The sequence below is a fragment of the Electrona antarctica genome (assembly GCF_951216825.1).
Source record: "Electrona antarctica genome assembly, chromosome: 20".
Taxonomy (NCBI): domain Eukaryota; kingdom Metazoa; phylum Chordata; class Actinopteri; order Myctophiformes; family Myctophidae; genus Electrona; species Electrona antarctica.
In genome coordinates this window covers 40234635-40251301 of record NC_136801.1, presented here as the reverse complement: position 1 = coordinate 40251301, position 16667 = coordinate 40234635, and the positions used below count along the sequence as shown (strand labels likewise).

Below are 16667 nucleotides of genomic sequence, written 5' to 3'. Positions count from 1 at the left end.
TGTGTGTGTGTGTGTGTGTGTGTGTGTGTGTGTGTGTGCGTGCGTGCGTGCGTGCGTGCGTGCGTGCGTGCGTGCGTGCGTGCGTGGCTGCGTGCGTGCGTGCGTACGTGCGTGCGTAACATCCTGCATTATTTATTTGCTTTAATGAAATGCAATCAATTGAAACTTTGACGCATGTGGCATTTTATTTATAGCTTTCAGATGTCCTTTACACCAGTGATTCCCAAAGTGGGGTCCGGGGACCCCCAGGGGTCCTTGAGGGAGTTCCATGGGGTCCCCAGCTAAATGATAGTTTGGAACCAAATGGACCCTTATGGGTCTGTAACTCTGAGAGTGGACAAATTTGTACACTCTCAGAGTTTTTACAAAATAAATTGGGGTCTCTGAGATAGAAATGTCATTAAATGGGGGTCTGTACACTAATGCATGTCAAATATGGGGTCCTTGAAATTAAACGGGTTTAGAATCACTGCTAGAGCCGTACAAATCTTCTCTTATGGGGTTCCTGGCATATCTATTCAAATGGGGGTCCGCGGGGCCAATTAGTGCCAATTTGGGGGTCCTTGACATGAAAACGTTTGGGAACCCCTGATTTACACTGCATGATTGTTGCATGGAAATGCCCAAGGAAGGAAAATGTGTTGAAGTGACACCTTGAAGGGATAGTTCAGATTATTTTGAATTTAAACTGTATGAAATACTTTACTTGCCATTATATTAATATAGTGGTTGCAACTGTATTAATTGATTGCCCGAGTCCCGTGGTGTCCCTAATGGGACTGATCGAGGGTAGCTACTGGGACGTAAGTCTGCACTTGATCACCCGACTGGGTCGCCTGAGTGAGGGGTATGATGTTCGACAGACCCGAAACCCAGATGACCTTGGAATACATTACTAAGGATACGTCCCAGGTGCATTCATGCAATGTTTTTTTGTTATAGAAGTGCATGCTAAAAAGAAAATACATAAGTAAGTAAATGTACTTTACTGTCTACCACTGCCAATTCCTGACAGTCCCGTCTGTTTACAGGAAATTGGACACCATGACCGGCGTGATAAGACGGGGCCAGTTCGAGAGTACTATTTGTTCATTGGCAAAGAGACACTAATGGCAAATTTACCAATTAGATTATCAAGATGAAGAATCAGTTTTTAAAATGGATCAATGTGGTGTTCTCCATTGAGTTACATAACCTCCACCTGAGCGACCATAGAACTGGAGTGACGTAAGTATTCAAAAGAGTTCTCAAGTAAATGTACTTTAGTTACCGTCTACCACTGCCAATTCCTGACAGTCCCGTCTGTTTACAGGAAATTGGACACGGTGACCGGTCACGGTGATTGGACGGGGCCAGTTCGAGGGTAGAGTACTATTTGTTCATTGGCAAAGAGACACTAATGGCATATTGCCTTCCTTTATGCTTCTCAAACCAATTAGATTATCAAGATGAAGAATCTGTTTTTTAACCCATTTTGACCTGAGATCAGATTCTAAAAATGTCTTCTACATCCTGGCAGTTTTCTGAAAAAGCTATGTTTCTATGTCAGTCGTTCTTCGATTTTTCAAAAATAGCAGACCTACAAGCTCGTAGCGCGCCACTCGGTGGCGCGCTATGAGCTTGTAGATCTGCTATTTTTCAATAGCTAAAGCATAACATAATGCTAACACCAAAAGGGGTTCCCGCCCAAAATGGATCAATCTGGTGTTCTCCATCAGTTACATAACCTCCACCTGAGCGACCATAACTGGAGTGACTAGATCTAGTGTCTAGTGTCTAGTGACTAGTGTCTCAGCAGGTGTGCATAATTACTGTCTTCTGTCCAGTGATGGAAAAAGTAAAAGTATCGATAAAGTAGAAGTTGAGTATATTCAAAATACTCATTATACCCATTGTATAAGTCTATGGAGAACTAATACATTAATATCAATTAAACTGTACAACGGATCTCTTAGCAAAATACAAGCACACGATTCCCGATGAAGCCGGTCGATTTGACATATGGCTCGAGTGTGTGCGGCAAAAACTGTGGAAGGAGTAGCGCGGCAAAGTATCACTCATTTACAATAACAATAGTCTGGTTGTCACTAATAACAGTTGAAGTCCACACTAATTATCACCATAATGTATAAATGATTGATAAAGGGTTAGGACAACGACGCCTCTTCGTGGAGGGGTCAGAATACAATTTGGACCCATTTTGACCTGAGATCAGATTCTAAAAATGTCTTCTAAATCCTTACAGTTTTCTGAACAAGCTATGTCAGTCCTACAAGCTCGTAGCACGGCACTCGGTGCCGCACTATGAGCTTGTACATCTGCTATTTTTCAATAGCTAAAGCATAACATAATGCTAACACCAAAAGGGGTTCCCGCCCAAAATGGGTTGTTAAACTAGTCTATAGTACTTTGACCAACGTTTGCCTGTTATCTCTCCTAATGGTACCAACATCAATACTGCATGGACTTCATCTTATCCAACTATAACAAAATATTCTTTAGTTTTTGGGTCTGAGAGGCTAAACCTCATCAAATGGTGGTCCGTGACTCAGATACAGGATACATAATGGACCTTGATATGAAAAGGGTTGAATTATGGAGGTTATGCAGTAACCGTGGTGATTTAAGCAACAGTTGCGAGTAATCACGCATTAGGAGAGGCATCTCTGATGCTGATAAAGACAGATGTCTCTCCTAATGCGTAATTATAAGAAATAAGGCAAGAAGAACGCTATAGCGCATAGCTCGTTAAAACTTTAAACACCAGGGCTGCAGCCTGCAGGTTCCAGATAATGTAAACAAATAAATTATTTACCATATTCAGGTGTGATGAAGATGCACGCCTGTGTGTGTGTGTGTGTGTGTGTGTGTGTGTGTGTGTGTGTGTGTGTGTGTGTGTGTGTGTGTGTGTGTGTGTGTGTGTGTGTGTGTGTGTGTGTGTGTGTGTGTGTGTGTGTGTGTGCGTGCCTGCGTGCGTGCGTGCGTGCGTGCGTGTGTGTAGCAAAGAATTATGGTCTGACCATAATGCTTTGCTGCACTCATTCCACCTTGTGGATTAAATCCAGCAGGGAGACCAGAGTCTCTGACATCACAGACTATTTGAAATACTAAAATATCTAAAAACACATATTACCAACATTAAAAAAACAACAACAGGAAAGTTTTTCTTGTCTCCCAAACATCATTAAAATAAGATCTGGTTGAAAAAGGGGTGAAGTGGCCCTTTAAAGGTAATTATTTTTTTATTCATATGTTGTCCAATGTTTTGATGGCAAAAAGACAATAAAATAAATTAATTGCAATTATTTGTAAGACAATTAATCGTCATCTGAAATTTGTAATCGTGACAGCCCTATTGAAGAAGTGACACTGACTGCAGCCGACACCAGGAGGGCTTTGGGCAGAAACCTGTCCACCAGTGACATCGTCGTTAGGCAGATTTTTTTTTAAATGCTTATTTATTTAAAAAAGATTCCGATGTTTAGTTTTTTATTATTGTGAGAACGATGGCTTCCATTTTCACGTTGCAACTTTTTAGGAATTAGCTTGGATTCCCCATCGATGATGTCACTGGTGGGCGGGTTTCTGAACTGCCCAAAGCCCTCCGATATGAGACATAGGGGTGCGTTCGGAAATGCGCCCTGAGCGCACTGGTGTGCTCTCTTGTCGTTCCAAAATCCAGTGCGCTGCGCACCGGGTGTGCCGAGTGCCCGCACTGAGCGACCCTACCCTGAAGCTGGGGTTGTCCGGTGTGAATGCGTCACAGCTGTGGTCGTTCGTAAATAAGGCACACTGAACGCACTCTGTGACGTCACCGCCCACCACACTCAACAAACTGACCACATTCCCAGTGCGCATTTCCGAACGCACCCATAGACTAGAGTAGGAAACAATTGTGGTATTTTATCATGATTATTGATAAAATACCAATCGAAAAAAGTGGTGAAGTGGTCAGTTTAATGCCATGATTGAAATTTGAATATTTCTACTAAATACCCTTTGTTTTGCGGTTAAAAAATTAAAAAATAAAAATAAATGTTTTATGGTCATTCACCAGGTGCCAGATTCGTCTGCCAGATTCCCAGAAAATCTTGCCCCAGCTGCATTCTGCCGCGTTGGTGGAGCTTCATTTCCATCCACCAGCTGTCTAAAAACCTGGAAATGACGCAAAAGACAGCTTCCTTTGGCCGCGCATGGAAGTTCAAGTGTGCCCAAGCTGTTACTGAGACAACATGTAGTCCAGGAAGGAAGTGAGACATGCAGTGACATCACAGACACTTTGAAATGCTAAAATATCTAAAAACACATATTACCCACATTAAAAAAGAATCACACCCGTGTGAACTGAGTGGTGCAGATTCCCCCCCCCCCCCCCCCCCCACTGTTAGCAGGCAACAGTGCAGCACTATCTCTCTCTCTCTCCGTTTCTGGCACAACAGCGCCACTTTTGGTACTTATTGGTACTGGTGCTCATAGTCACATAGTCGCATAGTCACACACAAACATAGGTTAACACGGACATTGCTGTTCCTTGGAGTGGTTGCACCACTCAAAAACAGGAAAGTGTTTGTCTCCCAAACATCATTAAAATAAGATCTGGTTGCAAAAGGGGTGACGTGGCCCCTCTAACTTTTAGGATGAGCCAATAAGCCTTGAAGTGTGACTTATAAAGCTGTCTACTGCGGAGATTATAGCAATGTGCAAATCATGTAAATTAAATGGTTCAACCTTGAAGTGCCATGATGACTTTTTTAATTCATTGATGATTACACAATGATGGTTTACATTCATGTGTGTGCGAGTGCGTGCGCGCATGTGTGCGCGTGCAGGTGGTCGTGTGTGCGATATATAAACCTCAGCTAGGCAGTGATTCAGCTCCTTGACTTCTTTGTGGTATTTACCATGTCCAGAGGGGGAAAAATATGACTGACCTAAAAAGGCAGACATCAGGGAACATCTAATTAACATTTTAATTAAGACACAGATGTACCTGAGGCCACATTTCAGACATTCAGTCTCAGACACGTCTATTCCGTTCCATGTAAGGTCTCTCTTTTGCTGGCCTCCGATATAATATGCCAGTGAAAATACCAACCTCACTAGTAGTGTGGCTGACTTCAAGTCATTGTTTTACATCATCATCATCATCATCATCATCATCATCATCACCTTTATTTATACTCGGAAATACAGTTGAAGGCAAGCCCTAATTTTCAATGTAGCTGAGGTTACAATACACAAAATACAGTCAAAAAACAATACATCAAACACATACAGAACAACATGTACTGTAGGCTACTGTAGATGATATGTATAGTAGGTTATGTGTTACTGTAACCAAGTAGCGGCACCAGAAATGACATTTTGTCCACCAAATAATACATTCCAATGATTTAAATGAATGTTCATGAACACATAAATAAGGGCTACGATAGTCCGACAACACCGTCGCTCCTGACATGAGTGGCCTGTTACAACTAACCTGCGGATAACCCGTGGCTCCAGACATGTGTGGCAGGTTAAAACTAACCTGTGGATCACCCGTGGCTCCAGACATGTGTGGCAGGTTATAATAATAATAATACATCTTTATTTATATATGTATATAGCACCTTTTAAGAACAAGTCACAAAGTGCTTAACAGAAAAATATATAGAGAAAAACATGGATCAAAAAGGAATAGAATACGATAGAAGAGATTTGTCGATAGAACACAACAGAAGATAACAATAACAAAGTCGATGAACCACAACAGAAGATAACAATACAAAAAATTTAAATTCAAAAATTCGGAAATCACAGGGCTAAATGCAGCTCTGTAAAAATGAGTCTTTAGGAGCCTGATCTCCAGGTTAAAACTAACATGTGGCAGGTTAAAACTAACCCGTGGCAGGTTAAAACTAACCTTTGGATCACCCGTGGCTCCCGACATGTGTGGCAGGTTAAAACTAACCTGTGGATCACCCGTGGCTCCCGACATGTGTGGCAGGTTAAAACTAACCTGTGGATCACCCGTGGCTCCTGACATGCGTGGCAGGTTAAAACTAACCCGTGGCAGGTTAAAACTAACCTGTGGATCACCCGTGGCTCAAAATTGAGGTCCGGGGCTAGGCTAGGCTAAACTTCCGCTCGCTTGAGCCATTGAGTTATAATTATACTTCCGGCAGTCTTCCGGGTGCTTCAAAACGCCACTGGGCAACTTCCACTGAAATGAATAGCGGGGGGGCGGGGCTAACGCTCCAGTTCGGTCTCTATCCTTTATAGCTCTATGGTTCCACTGGGCTCTTACTGACTGAACTCATTCACGTATATCGATTTGTAAAAAGCATTAGATTTCCAGAGAGCATTCAAATTGGTGGATTCCTCATCAAGTGCAAGTATCCACACCATGCATGCAAGCTAAACGATTCGTGCAGGAGAAAATAAACCAATATGTTGCACTAAACATATACTTCCTGTGCGAAACAAAGTGTAATAGCTCTCGAGATGGGCGGATCAATGCTCAGTATTGACACCTTGATCAAGCTACTGTCTTAAAATAGGACTCTTAGGTCTCGTTCAGCTGTTCCAGCTATACTGATAACTGCTGTGCACAAAACACATTTCCGAAAGGACAAATACATTATGTATATGTATGTATGTATGTATGTATGTATGTATGTATGTATGTATGTATGTATGAAATTAAATGATTACTATATTTACCCAGGGTATCTGGGCTAAACTCAAGAACATGTTTCCAGTCAGGCCCTGCTCATAGAACACATTTCATCGTAGTGGTTCAATGCCTTGTTCAAGGGCACTTCAGCGGTGGTAATTTTAACGTGTCGGACCGCTGATTCGAACTGGCGACCTTCCGGTATCAAGACCGTTCGGCCACCGCTGTATGTATGTATGTATGTATCTATCTATCTATCTATCTATCTATCTATCTATCTATCTATCTATCTATCTATCTATCTATCTATCTATCTATCTATCTACTTGCTATTAACAGTTCAATAATGCAGGAGAGCTGGGAGATGGGCTAGGGCACGGACTGCCATTATAAACAGCAATCAGCTCCTTGTGTGGGAGAGTAGAGTAGAGGAGCCATTCCTTTGTGTGAATGAGTGGCAGGTTGCACTGGTATTGTTCATACAGTATACATCTCAAATGAGTCAAGGCTGAGCCACAGTAGGGAGAAAAATGTAAGCATTAAAACACTCTCAGAGTTACACACCAGTAAGGGGCCATTTGGAACCCACTCAAGGACACTTTGAGACCCACTGGTGTAGCAGAGTGTTTCCAGTGAGCCAACAACACGCACAATAGCAGCACCCTGACTCTGTTTGACCCGAATGGAACAGAGCCTTCATTAATGTCAGTGGTAACACCTGTGAACGAAGTAGGCTATACACTGACACCACGCTAGACAGGAACGCCCAAAAACGTCACATCCGGTTTTAGCCTGGAATAAGAATTTTCTATGCCTGCCAATGCAACTTGGTCCAATCCTTAATCACATACGGACAAACATCTATGCCGATGCTATCTAACTATGGAGGTAGTGTGCCTTGTCCACGGGCAACAGATCTTTCAACGTATGGCATTGCAAATACGTTTGATAATCGCTACTCTGCTCAATATTGTTTTGAAAATGCCGCAAATTGCATTGCAGTGAACGAGCGCAAATCACAATTTCCCCCGGGGGTGGGCGGAGTTACAGTTTTACGCGCCGTGGTGTCAATGTATAGACCAATGATTTGTTTACAAACATTGGGACTGGGCGCACAGGTGACTGTTTCATGTAATCAATTCCCAACAGATCTCCAAACCTGTTGTTTTGGGGAGCGCTGGTTTCAGTCCATTCAATCTCTCTTGTGTGTTGGCTAGTGAGATGCACCCTAGGAGACATTTATACTTCAAAGCGCAACAGTACTGCATGCAGAGAACAGCTGATATACAAGCTCACATCGCATAGCGGATGCGACTGTTGTGAGCTTAGAGGTCTGCGTGCGCGACACCATCGCGGGACGAAGCATAAATTATACTTGATGGGCTGAAGGTGCGCGTGCAGCCGTGCACAAATAGGCTCTGCTGCCGTGTTCATGCACGTGAGCGCACCTCCCATTCGTATGACAGCGACTGGAGGTGTGGTTTTGAGGACAACTGTTTTGAATTGCTATTATTGTTCAAACACAACAGAAACCAATGGATTATATATTTCAAGGGCGAGAGATCACAATAAAATGCATTGTTCCTCCACACTGGGATAAAAACAGGATCTAAAAGTTTGATGGGGCATTTTTTACGCTTGAGTGCAGTTAGAACTTTTCCATTGCATCTTATGAGAGGTGGTGTTCTTCTGCTGCCTTTATGCGCGCACATGCTGTTGCTTATCAGTGTGACGTCGTCTGATAAGGCGTCTATAGGGAAGGGGCCCAAGTTCTTTCCAAAATGGCGTGTGTGCCGATATAGCCCATTCCGGTGACAGCGTTCCAATCACGGGACATATATGTATTCTGTGCATGTATCCAGTGTCGTGGGTTCTCGACGTGCACACAATGCAACAGGATGGGGGCTGAGATTGGCCCTTAAAAATGAGCAATGGGCACTGAGATTGAAGAGACGTGGTCACCGTCTCCCTGCTTGGCGCAGTTGTCATCGTGACCTTATCCAGCTGATGGGTATCGGTCGGACAGATTGATTCTAGTAATAGAGCCATGGGAGAGGCTGCTGAAGGGATCTGTTTGAACACACTCCACTACAATGCACAATTACACCAGCATCAAAAAAGAAGCACGGTCTATTGATCAAACATTTATTTTCTGCCATATAGCAATTAGAATCCTTGTGTAGCAGAGTGGCTTAATACAACCTCAACCTGATTTCCACATGGGAGACCCATGTTCGAATGCTGGGCCTTAGGCCTCACTCAGACCTTTACTGCATTGCTGTATGCTTGTTGGATGAATGTTGTGTAGTGTCATGGCCGCCCCAATGCATTTCCAATGGGAGTCACATGGTTTGACACAACATTTGTGTTGTATGAGGGGGAGGGGCGCAGTCGAAACACAGCCGAAAGCCATACAACAGCTTGTAGTCCAAAATGTGGACTACAAACCATGTGACTTCCATTGGAAATGCATTGGGGCGGCCATGACACTACACAACATTCATCCAACAAGCATACAGCAATGCAGTAAAGGTCTGAGTGAGGCCTTACAATGGCTTCCAGTGCGAGACCTATTGTTCACAAGCTCACAATGTATCTGCTATTTTCCAAAGATGAAATCGGACATTCTGCATGATGAGTGCACTTTAAGCACAAAGTACATTGTTATGCCAGTACTTTTTATGCAATTATGCAATTTATAAAATTAATTTCTCTGTTGTGAATTATTTTATTTAGTTTATACCATGTTGGTATTTATGTATGACGTCAAGCGATGACGCTGAAATTAAGTTATTAAGGGGTAGGGTTACATACGTTTTTTACTTCTCCCTACTCCTTTCCGAACATTAAAAAAAAAACGTTAAAAAAAGAAAGAAAAATAATTATACTTGCAGCCAGTGAGGCTTGTTTTTTTTGTTGTTGTTTTTGTTTTTTGGGAATATTATTTTATTTGTTCTATATTGAACTTATTTTAATTCTTTGACTTTTGTCTAATTTTTTTGTATCATGTTCGTAATAAAGTTTTTCATTCATTCATTCATTCACTTTTGCACTTAATTTTGAATTCTGGACTCTTACTTACGCTCATTCATTATTCCCATAGAGATTTACAAAAATATTTATATCAATGTATTTTAAGCTTAAAATCAAGCCATCCAGGATCCTGATGAATCATTCATATAAAACCTTTGATTCTGTGAAAAAAATAAATAATAATAATACAACTAAACAAAGTGTATTTATGCAAAAATGTATATCATCTATCTAATAATTTAGCGGACGCTCGCTCCCTGTCTATTCGCTGTCTTTCAGTCAGTCAGTCCGTCCGTCCGTCCGTCCGTCCGTCCGTCCGTCCGAAACACATCTCCCCGCAAATCACACATCTCCCCGCAAATCACGTGTCACCAGTGTCACCAGCGAACTGCATGTTGGGACGGGCACAGATTACTACCGGGACACACTTTTCCGCGTAACAGACCCACAGTCCACATGGGGAAAACGATACTACTAGCTACTCTTGCGTCAGTCGACAGAACTTCTTCTTTGGGGAAGCATCGTGCCCAACGCGGGGGTTGCGTGGCACAGGCACCTGAAAGCCAGCTCTGACAGTTGGACGGGGGCATGTTAACGTGAACACACAACTTCAGAATCACAGTAACACTGTGGAGGACTTTTGGATCGCATCGCAGGAGGCATACTATGGTCCGTGTGTGTGTGTGTGTGTGTGTGTGTGTGTGTGCACGCGCGCGCAACAACACATAATAATGAATAACCCGTTACCATATATTCAGAACGTGTAAGGACTAGTATAATTAACTATTGAATTATTATTTACATATGGTGTACAATCTTCTCCATTATATGCAGTCGATTTAGTTGGAGGCGAAGGTGCTTTCCGTAGGCTATACCCATGACCTTTCTCCGGTGACTGTAATATATATGAAGTGTATGGCCAATGTTGACTGTGAATAAGTTAATGTGCATGTTGTACAGTATTCATGTGCATTCTGTACATTCCGGACTTGATTGGATTCAAGCACAGAGGCACATGTTGTGCCCTTGATAATGTTGTGTGTGTGTGTGTGTGTGTGTGTGTGTGTGTGTGTGTGTGTGTGTGTGTGTGTGTGTGTGTGTGTGTGTGTGTGTGTGTGTGTGTGTGTGTGTGTGTGTGTGTGCGTGCGTGCGTGCGTGCGTGCGGCATGATGGATGTAAGCCTCTTCCTGCACCTTTTCAGATTCCATAGTGGGACATCTAATATGGGCTAATGTACTGTACATTATAATCGACATCTTTTTCAGAAACATAATGGCACATATATGTCTGGGTTTCATCATGCAGACTGCAGACTCCTATTCACATCGAGGTTTCTTCCAGCAAACGTCCTTTACAGAACATCAGGATGAAAAGAGCAAAAAACGTGACTTTCTCAAACTCATCACACCTTTCAATAGGGTGAGTCGGGTCTGGTGGCCTTCGCAACGGCGGCTCAAGGCCACCAGACACGGCGCGCCTCCGTCAGGACATCAGTGACATTATCACCCGTCACAATAGGTGATAATGACATACTGAGACAGTGAGTATGCCATACTGGCCCTATTGAAAGGTGTGATAACGGTCGAATGGGGTGCCCAGGACTTCTCACTCAAATATCAACGGCTCCCTTGTCACAACCAACCTCCACCCACATCCGCAACCTAAAGTGTCATCTTTTATCCTATACTCTTTCATTCCTCCCCCACGTAAACCACGGGTGCATTTACCATTTATAATTAAATATTGAATTATGATTTACATATGGTGTACAATCTTCTCCATTATATGCAGTCGATTTAGTTGGAGGCGAAGGTTCTTTCCGTAGGGTATACCCATGACCTTTCTCCGGTGGCTGTAATATATATGAAGTGTATGGCCAATGTTGACTAGTCTGTGAATAAGTTAATGTGCATGTTGTACAGTATTCATGTGCATTCTGTACATTCTGGACTTGATTGGATTCAAGCACCGAGGCACATGTTGTGCCCTTGATAATGTATTGTGGTAAATGTGAAGTGTGTGTGTGTGTGTGAAGTGTGTGTGTGTGTGTGTGTGTGTGTGTGTGTGTGTGTGTGTGTGTGTGTGTGTGTGTGTGTGTGTGTGTGTGTGTGTGTGTGTGTGTGTGTGTGTGTGTGTATGTGTGTGTGTGTGTGCGCGCGCGCGCGAAGAAGCATGATGTAAGCCTCTTCCTGCACCTTTTCAGATTCCATAGTGGGACATCTAATATGGGCTAATGTACTGTACATTATAATCAACATCTTTTTCAGAAACATAATGGCACATATATGTCTGGGTTTCATCATGCAGACTTCAGACACCTATTCACATCGAGGTTTCTTCCAGCAAACGTCCTTTACAGAACATCAGGATGAAAAGAGCAAAAAACATGACTTTCTCAAACTCATCACACCTTTCAATAGGGTGAGTCGGGTCTGGTGGCCTTCGCAACGGCGACTCGCTCGGCTAGCGCCTCGCTCGGCGGTGCCTCACGTGGCTCAAGGCCACCAGACACGGCGCGCCTCCGTCAGGACATCAGTGACATTATCACCTGTCACAATAGGTGATAATGACATACTGAGACAGTGAGTATGCCAGTATGGCCATACTGGCCCTATTGAAAGGTGTGATAACGGTCGAATGGGGTGCCCAGGACTTCTCACTCAAATATCAACGGCTCCCTTGTCACAACCAACCTCCACCCACATCCGCAACCTAAAGTGTCATCTTTTATCCTATACTCTTTCATTCCTCCCCCACGTAAACCACGGGTGCATGTATTTCAAATCAAATCAAATCAAACTTTATTTTATATTCACATTTCCAATAGCCAAAGTGCTGAACAAGGAAAAATACGACATGGACAATCAAAGGCAAGAAATAAAAACAATAACATACATTGAACAAAGCGCAACAATACAAATTAACAAAGGAACTAACCGTCCGACAGGCATTAGTCTGACACCCTACCCCAAACCCTGACCACACAGGGAAGCCACAGGTGAGTTTTAACCCATTTTGGGGGAGGGAACCCCTTTTGGTGTTAGCATTATGTTATGCTTTAGCTATTGAAAAATAGCAGATCTACAAGCTCATAGCGCGCCACCGAGTGGCGCGCTACGAGCTTGTAGGTCTGCTATTTTTGAAAAATCCAAGAACGACTGACATAGAAACAGCTTTTTCAGAAAACTGTCATTTTCAAACAGACATTTTTAGAATCTGATCTCAGGTCAAAATGGGTTAACCGGCAACGCATGTCAGGAGCCACAGGTGAGTTTTAACCGGCCAACATTGCCCGTCTCCGACCCTCCCTGACAGGCTGACACCCTCTGCTGCCGAAAACCTTGTCCATGCCAAATTCACAATAACCTGAAAAACCCTGAACTCTGAAATGAAATGAAATGAAATGAAATGATTACTATATTTACCCAGGGTATCTGGGCTAAGCTCAAGAACTTGTTTCCAGCCAGGCCCTGCTCATAGAACATTTAATCGTAGTGGTTCAATGCCTTGTTCAAGGGCACTTCAGCGGTGGTAATTGTAACGTGTCGGACTGCTGATTCGAACTGGTCGACCTTCCGGTATCAAGACCGCTCCGCAATCCGTTCGGCCACCGCTGCCACCGTCAGAAGCATGCTGTAATGCACCCTACAAACAAACCCGATACTCCAGGACATATATTAGCACAGGCGACAGCAATGGCAGGCTATATTTCCATTGCAGCCTCAACCAAGAATGATTTAATGGTATTCACAGAGTACTCTGATTTATTGTTGTATGTTCATTGTACGAATGCATAAATAAACCTGCATATCTTTGCCCTCTCAGCGCCCACTGTTTTACACCACCGTTGGTATTTACATTGTGAGAAGACAATGCAAGCTCATAAATAAACCTGTTAATTTTTGCCCTGCTGTTCGCAATGACAAATCACCTGCTGTGTAAACCTTGTCAACAGATGGCAACATGACTTACGTACGTTCTTCTTCTGGGAGGTGTAGCCGTGTGGATGCTAAGTGTTGCACGCACAGACCCCCATCTCTTCTCTGCTCTGCATCCACAAGCAGTAGCATACATCATACTGATGTTCCTCTGTGCACGCACGCACGCACGCACGCACACACGCACGCTATGAATGCTACAGTTGATACTGGAAGGGGGGGAAATGGATGGCTGATTTTTCAGTGCCCTATTCTGGGGACAACTAGTGTATAGGCTACTGACAAAACTCTGCTTAAGACTTGAATGATTTGAATGTATTGCAGAACAGGTGAACGCACTTTTACTGTGAAGACGAGAATATCCCCGTCAACACTTCATTTTTAAGAGTCGAGTGGGACACAGGGTGATCAGCTGACTGAAGGCAAGCAAGCTTCCCTTGCAGCCGCAGTCCTGCCCAGCACTGCTTTCTCTGCTGCTCTCAAAGCGCTAGAAGGTGTGCACACACCGATGGTGGGGAGCACGCTTGATGTTCTGTCGCTGTGGTTTGCGCAAGGATGCGCCTATAATGGCAGACATTCAAAAGGGAAAAATAGATCAAAAACAAAAATCCTCTGTGTTTTTGAGGGGTTCTAGCCCCTCCTATATTCAGTTATTAGTGTATATTTCCGTCCTATACAAAGATTAAATTCCCATTGACAATTGATGGAGAATTTACGTCATATTATGTGTCTGAGCAAATAGGCACAGTGTCTATGTTTGACCCACACAATTCCCATTGACAATGAATGGAGAATTTGATGTCATAGGGTCTGAGCAAATGGGCATAGTATTGGTTTTACGTCATGATGATGTATGATGATAAGAGCGCCCCTCACTTCACACGGGTGTGATTTTTTATATAGTGTATATTTGTACATCTCTAAATGTTCTGATGAATTGAAAAAGGTGGACCCGGTTGTAAACAAGTGTACAGAAATGCTTTATTAGTGTGCCGTCCACATTAACAGTCTTTGTATTGAATTGTGCTTGTGAAATGTACCCTTTCTGCAAACCGTTAATACTTCAATCAATCAATCAATCAATCAATCAATCAAGCACCGAAACCCCCATGTGACAACCTCGCTCTTTCTCCTTGAGGATCATGAGCTAAATGTAATATGCTCTCAAAAGAGCTATTGGAGCATACAGCACCTGAGGATAACTCATTTTGACTCAATATGACATGGAAATCAAAAGTAAATGAGCCCTCCCCGTGTCCCCTAGGCTATAGGTACCCTCACAAAAAACATGCAGTAATCCTGGTCTCTAAACTGCCTCCCCCTGGCCAGCCAGGGCGCTTGATGGAGGGGAAAGGAACTGGTTGGAATAACGTGTTCCTTCCATGCGCTACGTCCAACCAGGGAAACTCCCCCCCTGTCAGGTGTAAAGGAGCAACTTGGTTGCTCTCCCCATGTCCCCCATATAAATGGTAAATGGTGCATTTATATAGCACCTTTATCCAAGGCACTTTACATAGATTGTGCATCAATTCACCCATTCACACACACATACCGATGGCGGCAGAAACCATGCAAGGCACTAGCCAGCACATCGGGAGCAATTTGGGGTTCAGTGTTTTGCTCAAAGACACTTCGACACTAACTCTGGGGGAGCCCGGCTTCGAACAGGCAACCTTGCGGTTACCATCCAGCCACTCTACCCCTGAGCCACCGCCACAGATATATATATATATATGGGGACTAGGTTGGCGGAGGGTGTGTAGAGGCCAGGATCACATTAGATCATTGACACAAGGGGTGAAAAATGGGTTACAAAATCGTGGGATAAAACTTAAGAGATTAAAAAAGTAAATGAGCCTTTCTTTTGTTCTCCATTAACAATGACCTCAAATGAATTGTGGCGTACAAACTTCATACTCTTAAGTAATGGTCCGGCATAATGCCTAGAGCTCACCGGCTGGATTTAAAACAATTTACTGCTTGGGGTTAACAAGGTTAATGACATTAATTATCTGCAATGGGAAAGCTACACAAGTTCACCAGAAGTAAATTAGCATCCTATATTCTCCACAGTTCTTTTCACGGACCACTGCATTGTTTTGCATTAATGAGCTTGGCACAACGATGCATGAGCACTGCTGAGATTTAAATGAACTACCGTAAATCCTCTTTTAGTAACCCGGGCAAAATTGTCAACTGTTTTTGTTACCGGGCTTTTATTGGAAGGAGGCCGCTATAAGAAGGAGGCCTATATTTCTACTTTTCAAACCGATCATAATTTAGTCAGTTTGAACCCAGTACATTTCACGCATTTCACGTCGGTCGGTACACGTACAGTAAGACACGCTCCATATATGGCCAGACCTCATCAAACCCTGTACACTCAAGTCACGCTCCATATATGGGCAGTACATCATACATTCCAGATGTTGCTCGCCCAGAAGTCTGCCGTCACTCAGGCGTATGCGTGCACGCGACCTCGCCGCTCCTCACCCTCAGGGCGTCTTACTGATATATATTTTTTTAAATGTTTTTTTTTTGTGGCTTTCGCCTTTATTTTATATTTTATGGAGGGACAGACAGTAGGCTGACAGGAAATGGGGAGAGAGATGGGGGGGATGACATGCAGTAAAGGCCGTCGGGATCGGGAGTCGAACCTGCGGCACGCTGCCAGACTGGATTACCAGCCAAGGTGCCTGGACCATTCTGATATATTTACTAAATATAATGATAATAATGATAATGAATTTTATTTATATAGCACCTTTTTAAAACAATGTTCCAAAGTGCTGCACAGAGCAGGATAAAGCAAAACAAAAATGTTCAATGAACACATCAAGTCAAAAAACAAACAGCAAATACAGTAGAAATACAGAAAATACAGTAACAGTAATTAAATATGTACAGTCAAATAATATTTGGTGTAAAGGTATAGGTCTTTAATTGTGATTTAAATATAGGCACAGAGGGTGCTAGCCTTAGCTGTGTCGGCAGTGCATTCCACAACCTAGGTGCCCGGGTGAAAAATATGTAAGCCA

General features: G+C 43.2%; 1 protein-coding gene across 1 annotated transcript in view; it reads left to right on the top strand.

Annotated features, from left to right (window-relative positions):
- Positions 1 to 16667, top strand: part of LOC306913333 (V-set and transmembrane domain-containing protein 2A-like) — a gene marked incomplete at both ends in the record, with an annotated part of 78548 nt that overhangs the window by 43226 nt on the left and 18655 nt on the right. The gene's annotated exons all lie outside the window — the stretch shown is intronic.